The 12,854-nt window shown below is 41.9% G+C and overlaps 1 protein-coding gene across 6 annotated transcripts in view; it reads right to left on the bottom strand.

The window, feature by feature from the left end:
- Positions 1–12,854, bottom strand: part of EYA2 (EYA transcriptional coactivator and phosphatase 2) — a 315,378-nt gene that overhangs the window by 201,031 nt on the left and 101,493 nt on the right. The window lies entirely within an intron of this gene.

Raw genomic sequence — 12,854 nt, 5'->3', positions numbered from 1 at the left:
GGGAGAACGTGGAGTTGACTGTGGTTAACCTGGAAAAACAGGCCGGGCGTGGTGGCGCATGCCTGTAATCCCAGCACTTTGGGACGCCGAGGCGGGTGGATCACGAGGTCAAGAGATCGAGACCATCCTGGCCAACATGGTGAAATGCCGTCTCTACTAACAAAAATATAAAAATTAGCTGGGCGTGGTGGTGTATGCCTGTAGTCCCAGCTACTCGGGAGGCTGAGGCAGGAGAATCGCTTGAACCTGGAAGGCAGAGGTTGCAGTGAGTCGAGATTGCACCACTGCACTCCAGCCTTGTGACAGAATGAGACTCCATCTCAAAACAAACAAACGAACGAACGAACAAACAAACAAACAAACACGGTACTACTTGCATGGACGGAGAAAAGCTCAAAAGGCATAAGTGTCTCTAGGTGGCAACACTCCACAGCTCATCACTGTGGTCCTGATCAAGAGAGAACATACTGGCTCCTGAATTACCCATGATTTTTATAATATGTTACAGGGGGCAGGCAGGGGAGAGTAGGGATGAAGTCTTCTTTGGTCTTTCTCATTTTTTAATTGAAAACATTTCCAATTCTTGCACCATGTTGGTAGTCACTCCTTCTAAATTCTGGCCAGGCACAGTGGCTCACACCTTCAATTCCAGCACTTTGGGAGACTGAGGCAGGCAGATCACTTGAGCCCAGGAGTTCAAGACCAGCCTAGGCAACATGGTGAAACCCCATCTCTACAATAAAATACAACAAAGTTAGCTGGGCATGGTGGCACATGCCTGTAGTCCCAGCTACTCAAGAGGCTGAGGTGGGAGGATCACCTGAGCCAGGGTAGATGGAAGGTGCAGTGAGCTGTAATCGTGCCACTGAATTCCAGCCTCTGTGACAGAGTGAGACCCTGTCTCAAAATAAATATTAATAAATTCCCACCCACTGGGTTTAGAAAATGAGGTTTCTGGTTAACGCACACACCACTGTACATGGCGTAGCAATTTTCCAAGGTCTGAACTACAACCAGTAACATTTAATCCACAGTTGTCTTCAGAGAAAGGCTAAATTTATTGTGAGCACATCGTTATTACAACGTCATCCTTGGCAAGATCAGTTATTATTTGGTTAATGAAACAACGTAGCGATCGGTGGTGTGGTGCTTATAAACTCAGATCCCGTTGTAAAAAGGTTGCAAATTCAAATCCCAGTGTGCTACCCACTACTTTGACCAAGTTACCAAACTGCTCTAAGTCAAAAGTTTTCTCATCTGGAAAATGGTCACAATGAAGATTAAAAAAGGTGATTCATGGAAAAAAAGCACTATTTTAATAGCAACTTAAATGCTTATTCAACATAAAGTTAAAAAATACAGCCGCCCCTCAGTACCCCAGGAGGGCTGTTTCCAGGACCCACCCCCGCCCCCCGCCATGGACACCAAAATTGGCAGGTGCTCAAGTCCCTTATAAAAAATGGTAGAGTATTTGCATATAACCCACATACATCCTCCCATATACTTTAAATCATCTCTAGATTACTTATAATGTCCAACACAATGTAAACACAATGTAAACAGTTGTTGTATGCATTGTTTTAAAACATATATTACTTTTATTCTTGTATTTTTTGTTTTTTGCCCCTGAATATATATACATATATATATATGGAGTCTTACTCTGTCTTCCAGGCTGGAGTACAGTGGTGCAATCTTGGCTCACTGCAACCTCTGCCTCCCAGGTTCAAGTGATTATCCTACCTCAGCCTCCCGAGTAGCTGGGATTACAGGTGCACACCACCACACCCTGCTAATTTTTGTATTTTTAGTAGAGACGGGGTTTTGCCATGTTGGCCAGGCTGGCCTTGAACTCCTGGCATCAGGTGATCTGTCTGCCTCAGCCTCCCAAAATGCTGGGATTACGGGCGTGAGCCACCGTGCTCGCCCCACCCCCCGAATATTTTTGATCTGTAGTTAATTGAATCCTTGGATTGGAACGAACTGTACTGTTAATGGACACAGATGCATTCCACAAAAAGAAAATTACACTCAGGAATGATCAACACTGTTTTCAAGAGAATGGCTAACTCTGGGAGTAGGAGGGGATGTAATTTTGGAAGTGGCACCTGGGGGGCTCAGACTGTGCAGTGCTTTAATTCAGGGGCTGACACTACCTATGGCCCGTAAGCCAAATCCAGCCCACAACTGTTTTTGTGTGACCCGTGAGTCTGGAACGGCTTTCACATTTTTAAATGGTTGCAAAATAATCAGAAGGATACTATTTCATAATATGTGAAAATGACGCGAAATTCATATTTCAGTGTCCATAGGTGAAGTTTCATTGGAACACTGCCCTGCTCACTGGTTTACTAGCCTGTCTGTGGTGACTTTCACACCACAGTGTTAAGCGGAGCAGTTTCAACAGAGACCACGTGTGGCCTGCAGAGCCGAAGGTATTTAGTATCTGGCAGAAAAAGTTTGCCAACCCCCGTATCAGTTAAGCAGGATCCTGGGTACCCTACTTTTGTATGTTTTACCCATCTCTGTATGCCTGAAACACTTAATAATTTTTAAATAAGAAAGCCCTTATCTCAGGCTTGCACACAGGAAGTACTTTCTGTATATGGACTTTTTGATCTGATGACAGAATCCCACCCTGATATGGTTTTGGGCTTTGTCCCCTTCAACTCTCATGTTAAAATGTGACGTGATCCCCAGTGTTGTGGGGCTAGTGGGAGGGGTTTGGGTCATAGGGATGGATCCCTCATGAATGGCTTGCTGTCCTCTCCATGGTATGAGTGAGTTCTTGTTCTATTAGTTCACAGGAGAACTAGTTGTTTAAAAGAGTTGGGCATCTCTCTTGTGCCTTCTGTTACCGTGGGATGTGCCTGCTGGCCCTCCACCTTCCACTATGAGTAAAAGCTTTCCAAGGCCTCACCAGAAGCTGAGCAGATACTGATGCCATGCTAGTATCACCTGCAGAACCGTGAGCCAAATAAAGCTCTTTTTTAAATAAATTACTCAGTATCAGGTATTTCTTTATAGCAACGCAAAATGGGCTAATACACACACAAATCAGCTCTAGTGTTTATATCTTTATATTGGAGATATATTATATATAATATATCTCTATGTATCTAATGTATATATATATTATATATATATTATATATATATCTAATGTTTATATAATGTTGAGTCCTAAAATGTCCCCACGTATACATGCATCCTGGGTGCCTGTTTTCTTGTTTCTCAAATGCCACAGGCACTCCAGGATAGAGGCCTAGGTGTCTTGCTCCCTCTAATACATCAAAGCATATTGTATGGTGCTTAGCAAATGGTAGACATTGTATCTTTTATCTGGCTACAGGTGCCAGAAATTTGCATCTTATCTAAACTCATTCCCTTCATTCTTTTCGGTGTGTGCAAATAATTAAAGGTTAAAAAAATAAACAACGAGGTTAAAAAATATCACTAGTCTCCAGATATCCAGATGCTATGAGAGTATTAGAAGCAGCAAATTGTTAGCCAACTGACCAAATGTGGTTAAAAGCAAAATGAATTGTTTTCCCCACTCCCTAGGGTTTAAAAATATTTGAGGTAGTTGCCAATATTTAAAAATGAGACAATTTCACATAAAAATCTAGATTTTTGGCTTTTCTTAAAAATACAAGAGTATTGCCTTATTCTTGCACGGCAGCAACCAGTTGGCACTGAACAGTGGCAGCCCAATTAAGTCAAGGCATATGGACTCCATTTTGTTACAGTCCCCACCACTCCCTACTCTCTTAAATTTGACCCTCTTTTTCCATTTGTATTTCCTCCTGGTCCTTATAGGTATTTGCATTTGAGAGCTATGTCATATGTATTATCAGAAAAGCCTGCTAGGGAAAGAGATGGCAGTGTGACACTTCTGGCCTCAGTCACATAGCTTATTTACTTTACTGAGTGTTGCTGTCATCCTTAAGAGCTCTTACACATCTAAAACAGCATTTGTTGATTTTAAGCAGAGCAGGAATGTGTTTATGAGTTTGAACTCTGGGACACAGTATTGCTACTAAGGCTTCTGGTGTATCCACCTTAGGCCCTTGCCTAAGGTTCTTGAAGGCCAAGCCAATGGAGAAATCATCTTTATTTCCTCCACAGCACTTAACACAGAATCTTGTTCATTCCGTCATCCAGTTAGCATCTGTTGGAAGAAGGGAGGAAAGAAGGGGCAGAGGGAGAGAGGGACAGGGAAGAAGGAAATCTTATTTGAACCATCACTTTTTTCCAACAAGATTTTTAAAAGTTCTCATTTATGCTTATTCTCCACCACACCCTAGACAATGACTCTGACATATTAAATATATAAATGTGTCCTTATAAATGATGCCATGTTGTTTTATGTGTGGCACGTGTTTTAATTTAATGAATAATGTGTACAATATCTCACTCTGTTTAGAAGGCTTTTTATTTTCGGTCTGCACTGATTTAAACATGTGCATATTACTGGATGCATATCTAGCTTGTAGCTATAATTCTATACTGCACATCCACTCTATTGAATTTATGTATTGCCCTGGTGGTGAACCGCTAGGTAGCCTTTATCTCTCAGCCACCTTATAAACAATGCTGCAATGAACATCCCCATTCATCTTCATTTTTTAAAATGCAGTATCTCTCCCTATATATATGTATACACACACATTCCTAAAATGTATTTATATCCAAGGTGGAGGATTTCTGTGTTATGGAGTATATGTGAACTGAACTTGAACAAGTACTAGCAGACTGTTCTTCATAATTCCTGTGCCATTCTAGATTCCACCAGAAGTACATAAGGGTTCCAGTTTCACAATTTCCTGCTAACACTTGGCACTGCCCCACTTTCTACTTTTTGCCAAACTGATGCATGGAAAGCAATAACTCATAGTTATTTTGATTTTCATTTCTAGGATTACTAGTGAGTTTGAGCATATATTCACATAATTGTGGGCCATATGAATGTTTGGAAATTGTCTGTTCAGATCTTTTATGCTTGCCCATTGTTCTACTGGGTTTTCTATCTTTTTTCTTACTGATTTGCTGGAGTGCATTACAGAGTCTAGGTATTCATTGTGTTTTTCAAATGCTGTAAATTTCTTCTCCTAGTCTTTCATATGTCTGCTTTCTTTATTTCTATTGCCTTTTGTAGAACAAAAAATCCTTACATATTTACCTAATAATTTCTTTTTGTAGGTATAAAAATCCTTTCTCTATTCTTGGGATTTTAAAATTTGTCTACATGTTAAACTATTCACTTAGAATTTTACCTTTCATATTTAAGTCTAATTCATTTAGAGTCTGCCTTTTTATGTGGTTTAAAGTTTAATTTTTCTCCATATTGAAGAAAACAAAAATAAGCCATTTTTCCTAATATGTATTAAACTGTCCAACTGAGTGCACCTCCCAGCTATGATGGGATAGCTTGTATTTTTAGTCAACCTCACTATCATGATAAAAAATAAAAGCTATAAATATTGTCTTTAGGGATTGAAAGTCAACCAAGGCAGGTCCTGAGGGAACAAGATCCCAGAGAGATGAAAAACAGACCAAGTTTGACCTCTATCAATTTTCCCCTCAAGACATTTGCCAGTTTATAAGCAAAGAAGAAAAAAAGCAACAGCTTAGAGTTTTCCAGTCTTATGGAGCTGGGGAGAAAAAAACTGGAGTTCAGGATTACTAAAGTAGTTAGGACACAGGAGCAAAGACTGTAGAAATATGAGAACCACAGAGGTATGAGTCTGATATTGTTGACAGTTATTAGCCTTGAGGCATTTGCTGATATCCAAGCTGGGTGCGGTGAGAGGCAGAGAAACCAAGCAAAAAGCGGGTAGCTATAAAGGCAAGAAATTAAGCAGAGCTTTTTTGCAGTTGCCTAATTACAGGAAGGCAAAAATTGGAATTCATGGCCAATACGGATGAGGAGCCTTGAGAAACACTCAAGGCTTTTAACTGGGACCCTAAAGGATTACTTCCTTGGAGTAACAGCAAACAAAACAGATCCTGCCTTGAGTCATCTCAATCCCATATTTGACCAAAGTGATTTGCCTCTACTATCATCAATAGCCAGCAGAAAAACTTTTCTTTTGGGGGAGATGTCATCTTCCAGAGTCTCCACAATGTTTTATACACAATAAAAAAATTACCAGGCATGCAAAAAGACAAAACCAAATGATCAAAAACCATGACAAAAACAAAAACCTCACATGAGATTCAGCTATTGAAGTTGTGAACCATGGAGTCCCTAGCAACTGTGATAATATAATAAAAAAATTGATTTAAGATGAGAATGCTGCTAAAAAAAACTAGGCTCTTTAAAAATGGAAATTACTGGTCAGGCATGGTGGCTCACATCTGTAATCCCAGCACTTTGGGAGGCCAAGGCAGGTGGATCACCTGAAGCAGGAGTTTGAGACCAGCCTGGCCAACATGGTGAAACCCCATCTCTACTAAAAATACAAAAATTAGCCAGGTGTGGTGGCAGGTGTCTGTAATCTCAGCTACTTGGGAGGCTGAGGCAGGAGAATTGCTTGAACCCAGGAGGTGGAGGTTGCAGTGAGCCGAGATTGCACCATTGCACTCCAGCCTGGGTGACGCAAGCAAAACTCTATCTCAAAAAAAAAAAAAAAAAGGAAATTACAGAACTGAGAAACGAAATAATTAAAATTAAGAACTCAATAGATCAGCTGAACTACAGACTGGATGCAGCGGATGAAAGAATTAGCAAACTGGAAGGTAAGTCAGTAAACAGATCTCAGGAATAAGGTTGAAAAACAGGTTTAAAAGAGCATAAAAGAAACATGGTACATGGTAAAAGATCTAGCACACATGTAATAGGAGCCACAGAAGGAGAGGAGAGAGAGAGAAAGTCAGAAACAATATTTAAAGAGAAACTGACAGAAGACCTTCCCAGATGGATGACAGACATCAAGTCATGGAATCAAGAAGTTCTGTGAATCCCAAAGATAAATACACAGAAAAGCATTCCTGGGTATGTGATGGTTAAACTGCACATGTGCACAAATTAATCTTAAAAGCAGTCAGGGGGGAATAAAAGACATAATTTTTAAAGAAGGTATAATAAGACTGAGAAGCAGCTTCTCAGCAGAATTGATGGAAACCAGAAAACAATGGAATTTCATCTGCCACTGTGGAATTCTATGCCAGCAAAAAATACTTCAAAATGAAGACAAAATCAAAATGAAACAACCAAAATTAAGATTGTTTGCCATCAGTAAACCTGCACTAAAAAAGAATGTTCTGGAAACATGAAAATTCAGCAAAGATAAAGAACAACATAACAGGGTAAATATGTGAGCAGGAGAAGGATAGATAAATACAATTAACATGTTTTAAGGACCTTGCATTTTCTTGGAAATGGTAAAAGTACTAATTTATAGTAAACTTTTAGATATATCAAGAATGTATCCTATAATATTTAGGGTAACCACTTAAAGAATAATAATAAACGTAAACATTTCATGTACATTTATATTATATTACATTAGTTACAGTAAATGCAAACAGAATAAATACAACACTTGAAAGACAAAGATCACCAGACTGACTTTAAAAACCTAACTACACGCTTATTACAAGAGACCCCTTTTAAATATGAAGACATACCAAGATTCAAAGCAAGGATTCAACAATATGAATACAACACAATACCCCAAGTAGATTTTAAAATAAAAACCATTATTAGAGATTTACAGGGACATACAATAATGATAAAATAATCCACCAATATATGATAATTTAAAAGTTTATTTTTTCCAAAATTAATGTGCATGAAGAAAGGGACTTGACTGATTCTAGGTCTCTGTTAGACCTAGAATTAGATCTGCAAAATCTAAAATACCTATAGCAATTAAAATACCTATAGCAATCAAAACACACCATCCTTTGGAGGCAAATAAATGAACAGCACTAATAAAGCCAAAGCTACAGAAATATTAATCTTCACAAAGTAAACATGACCCTGACTTGAGAACCTGACAATTGTTCTTTCCTGCTGTCAGCTACAGCTACAGGCACTGGTGACTTGCAGAAGCAAACTATTAGCCACAGAGTATAGGAATGTGAACAAGCAATTCAAGGCAACTCAGTTTCCAGAGTTAGTAAAACCCTTCCAAAAATTCTAGTCATGGTTCTCATTTCCCAAGCACCTATTATATGCCAGGCAATTTTCCTGATCACATTTACATTATCTCTTTTAATTCTCTCAACCATGCTGGGAGATAGAAGGATCTGTCCTGTATTTCCTCAAAGGCCGACTAAACACAGATTTAAGTCTGAGCAAAGTGTAGCCACCAAGAAAACGTGAAATCATTCCTGTTTGGTGAACTTATCCTGTTCTGCCATGAGGATCTAAAAAGAAGCTTTTCAAATGTCAGCACACTCCACCAATTGATGGATGGATAAAGAAAATGTAGTATGCATATACAGTAGAATATTATTCAGCCATAAAAAAGAATGAAATCCTGTCATTTGCAGCAACATGGATGGAACTGGAGGTCATTATGTTAAGTGAAATAAGCCAAGGACAGAAAGACAAATATGGCATGTTCTCAATCACACGTGGGAGCTAAAAAAGTAGATCTCATGAAGATAGAGAGTAGACTGTGATTACTAAAGGCCAGGAACGGTGGTGGGGAGGAGGAAGAGAGGTTGATTAATAGGTACAAATATACAGTTAGAAGGAATAAGAGCTAGTGTTCTATAGAAGAGTAGGGTGACTATAATTAACAATAGTTTATCATACATTCAAAATAACTAGAATATAGAGTAATTTGAATGATGCTAACATAAAGAAAAGATACATATTTAAGGGGATGAAATCCCAATTACGCTGATTTGATCTGTACACATTATATGAACGCATCAAACGATCACATGCACCCTGAAAATATGTCCATCTATTATGTACCAATAAAAAATAAAACTAAATTGTAAAAAAAATTTCAGCACAGTGAGTTTTTTGTCTTATGAACCACATTGTTTTATTATTGTATTGGAGGAGACAATGGAGGAGAGAGGCCAGTCTCTGGTGTTTGAGGCTGCTAAAGGTCTTAACCTGGCCCTGATTATATTGCTTAGTTTACAGATACTAGAAATAACAACAGCTCACACTTACAGAGCATTTACGCTGAGGCTTAAATCTCTCTGCATGCACTGGCTCATTTCATCCTATGAAGTAGGTAGAGATGAGACAGGTTTAGAGATTGACCTGGCTAGTTAGTGGTAGAGCCAGGATTCTCAGCCAGGTGATCTGGCTCCAGATCTGTGCTCTTAACCACAGCTTGCAAACAGCTCTGGATCACAATTTCAACTCAGGGCCCATCCAGCTCTAAAGTCTACTAAGCTACCCAGAGCACCAGACCTGTTATCTGCTCCAGGGGTTCAAATCCCAGCTATGTCATTATCAGCAGTGTAACCTTGGGCAAGTTATTTCACTTATCTGAGCCTCAGTTCTATAAGATGGAGAAAATACTACCCTCCCCGCCAGGTTATTTTGAGAAAAATGAGTCAGAGAAGGCGTGAGTGAGTGGGTATTCAACAAAGGGCAGCTGAGATTATTTGCGTGCACACAGACAAAGGCTTGAAATACACCATTCGTTTCATTCCAGGTAGACACTGGAAACTGTCATGAGGATCACCCAGAAACCACTGGTTCCTATTGTGGTTTGAGGGGCAGAGTTGAGCTCTGCTGCAATTTGGGGGGGAAGGCTTCCTTCATATTCTCCCCACTCTTCCCCACTTCACAATTACCTGAAATCGGAGACCAGCTTATTCTCTATGCAGGGGAAGGAAGACAGAACTCAGACAGCCTTCAAGGAATCTGGGGCAGAAGAAAGACTTAGCTTCCCTTTCACGAAGGCAGGGAAGGGAAAGGAAGAAAAAGCATGGAATTCATTTACCAAAAAAAAAAAAATTCTTTCTTTGTTGCATTGTTGCAAAACCCTGATAGCCTGGCTACTTCAGAAGACAGCCTGAAGGAGCGGGAAGAAAGAGGCATTCAGGAACTCCCACCCTCTGGCCTCCTTGGCCTGCTGCTGCCTGCGGCTTGTGCCATTTGTTACCCTTGTCACCACCCCTGTCCCTGGGGGCTGGGAAGAAGTGGGGGAGCCCGAGAGATGACAGCTGGAGGGTGGGGGCAGGGGCAGCTTCAAAGGCTGGGAGGGATCAAAAGCAGATGGAGGGTCCCAGGCGGGTGGGCCGCTCACCTTTCCACACCCCCGTGAGTGCACCAGCTACCTTGGCTGAGGACGGTGGCCCTGCCTGTTGGATGCAGAGGACAGATGGCCAGTCGGCTAAGGGGACTTTGGAGAGGGCCACTCCCAGCATCCTTCATGGACTGAGAAATCAAAGCCTGCTGACTTCAATCACAGGGTTCTGGACAAACAGCAGCTGTGGCCCAAACCTGGACGTCTCTGACAGCCTCCACCAGCCTCATTTAATTTCCATTCAAAATACATCTGTGAATCACAAACCAACTTGGCTTCCCCCATTTCTGGGGGCAGTTGCTCACACCAAAAGCTCAGGATTGCTCTTACTTCTCCCTCTCCTTCAATGCTCACGTCCAATCCATCTCCAGGCCTTATAAAGTTCACCTCCACGGCCATCGCCCAGGTCCAAGCCACCATCCTCTCTGCCCAGGAAGACCACCGCAGACCCCCTGCCCACCTCCCTGGGGCCACCGTGGCCTCCCTCCAGTTTGTTCTCTGTGCAGCAAATGACAGCATAGATCTGAACCTGCTCCCCTCACCTCATCCTTGCTTATAACCTCCGACGGCTTTCCATTGCTCTTAAGATGAAGCAAAGAGTTCCGAACACAGCCTTGATCTGGCTTCTCCTTGCCCAATGTCTGATTCCAGCACGCTGGCCTTTCTCTCACTCCACACTCCCTCTTGCCACAGGGCCTTTGCACATGTTGTTCCCTCTGCCTGGAACTCCAGTCCCTCCTGCTCACCCTGCAGAGGCCTCAGTTCCGGCAGGATTTCCCCAGGCTCTCCCTGAGTAAGCGATTCCCCTCCTGCAGCTTTCACAGGCCCATGGCCCTCTCTCACACGCACCAGTCACTGTAACAGTTTTTACAGGTGTTTGTGAGTTATTTAATTTCTCTAGGTCTCCCCATGACTCTCAGTCCATGTGGCTTGGCTGAGACTGACCCTACTAACAAGCTCTGAGCCTGGCAATTAGCATCTCCCATTCCTCAGTCTACAGTGATTGGCTCAAGGGTGGTGGTCACGTGAGCCACCTGGGGCCAACAGGAGGCCCAAGACGAACTGCTGGAGAAGACACGCTCTCTCCTGCTGCACACAAGCCCTGGAAGATGTCTACCTGGAGCTGTAGGCAGCCCCTTGCCTGCGGGACTGCAGACTGCCTTTGTGTTTTGATACAGGTGTATCACGCCCCAGGTGTTCAGTGTGAAAAATCAGAGTAGGAATCAGCTGTGGGTCCAGCCAGTGAAATTCAGGGGCTGTTGTCACTTCAACAACTTTGGGGAAGAACTCCACAAGCCACAAGATGTGATCACAAATCCCTCCTCCTGTCCACACCTCCATCCTCCCCTACCCTGTCTCCCTTAACATGGGGAAGTGTCATCGAATAGAAGTTGTGGGGCAGGGCTGCAATGTGTTGGGAATCATCTCCCCAGATAAATAAGGGAAATTCAGTTTCCTTTGCAAAGGCTAGAAGGCAGATAAATGGATCAGGAACACAGTTGACACTAAAGCCATTCACTGATTCATTCATTGAGTCAGGCTGCCCATCATTTAGAATCACCGATGCTGTTTACATAGCACACCAAAGAGCAAAGCTGCTACTCCTTCACTAATTGATTTCATCTTTCTTCCCCTTCCCCTGTCCTATAAGGGCCTTCAAAAGACCAGGGACTGTCTCAGACATTGAGGATACAGTGTCCAACCAGACAGACAAGTTCCTGCTCTCCTGAAGTTGGCATTTCAGAGTGGGATTTGCTATCCAGACTTAGTAGGAATTCCTCAATGGGTGACCCCAACTAGTCCACCTGTGCCTCCTCCTGCTGAAATAAGAACTGCATGGCCCTTTCTCTCTTAAAATAAAATTTTGGTTACCCAAATAACATCTAAAAACATTTGTAAATACATTTTAAAATTTCAGATAAGATTAGAGCCACATTGGGGCACTACCTCCCACCAGATGTATCCACAATTAATAGGATAAATAGCTTATAAACACAAACACCCACACACATTCATTAAAATATACAGTATTGTTTTTGCAAATGTGTTTTGTGAATGTGTCGTTACCGCTATTGATCTTGTACATCTTGTTCCAGGATGTTTTTCCACTCTAATAATAAAATACCTTGGTGTTCATTCCATGCCATGACACAGAGATCTAGCTTATTCTTTCTCACTGCTGCATGCTATCTGCAGGTATGTCTACGCCACAGTTCAGCTGTCCACTCCTCAGGGGTCCCACGTTGTTGTTATGATAACGAATTCCACAATGACTGGAGCAGGTCTTCTTGGGTGCACGTGCCTGGAGTTCTCTAGAAGTGATACCCCAAGGAAAAACTGCTGGGCCCCCAGTTTAAAACTGAAAAATCCATTTGCATATCGTTCCTCAGAGTGGTGAATCCAATTTATATTCTCAGCGGAATGTCCCATGTCTTCATCCCTTGTGCTATTTTTACTCCCTGATCGGAAAGCTTTATCCAAAAACTCTCTTAGGGACCAGGTGTGGTGGCTCATGCCTGTAATCCCAGCACTTTGGGAGGCCAAGGCGGGTGGATCACGAGGTCAGGAGATCGAGCCCATCCTGGCTAACACGGTGAAACCCCGTCTCTACTAAAAATACAAA

This window comes from Pongo pygmaeus, chromosome 21, assembly GCF_028885625.2.
Source record: "Pongo pygmaeus isolate AG05252 chromosome 21, NHGRI_mPonPyg2-v2.0_pri, whole genome shotgun sequence".
Lineage (NCBI taxonomy): Eukaryota > Metazoa > Chordata > Mammalia > Primates > Hominidae > Pongo > Pongo pygmaeus.
This window is presented reverse-complemented; position numbering and strand designations above follow the sequence as displayed.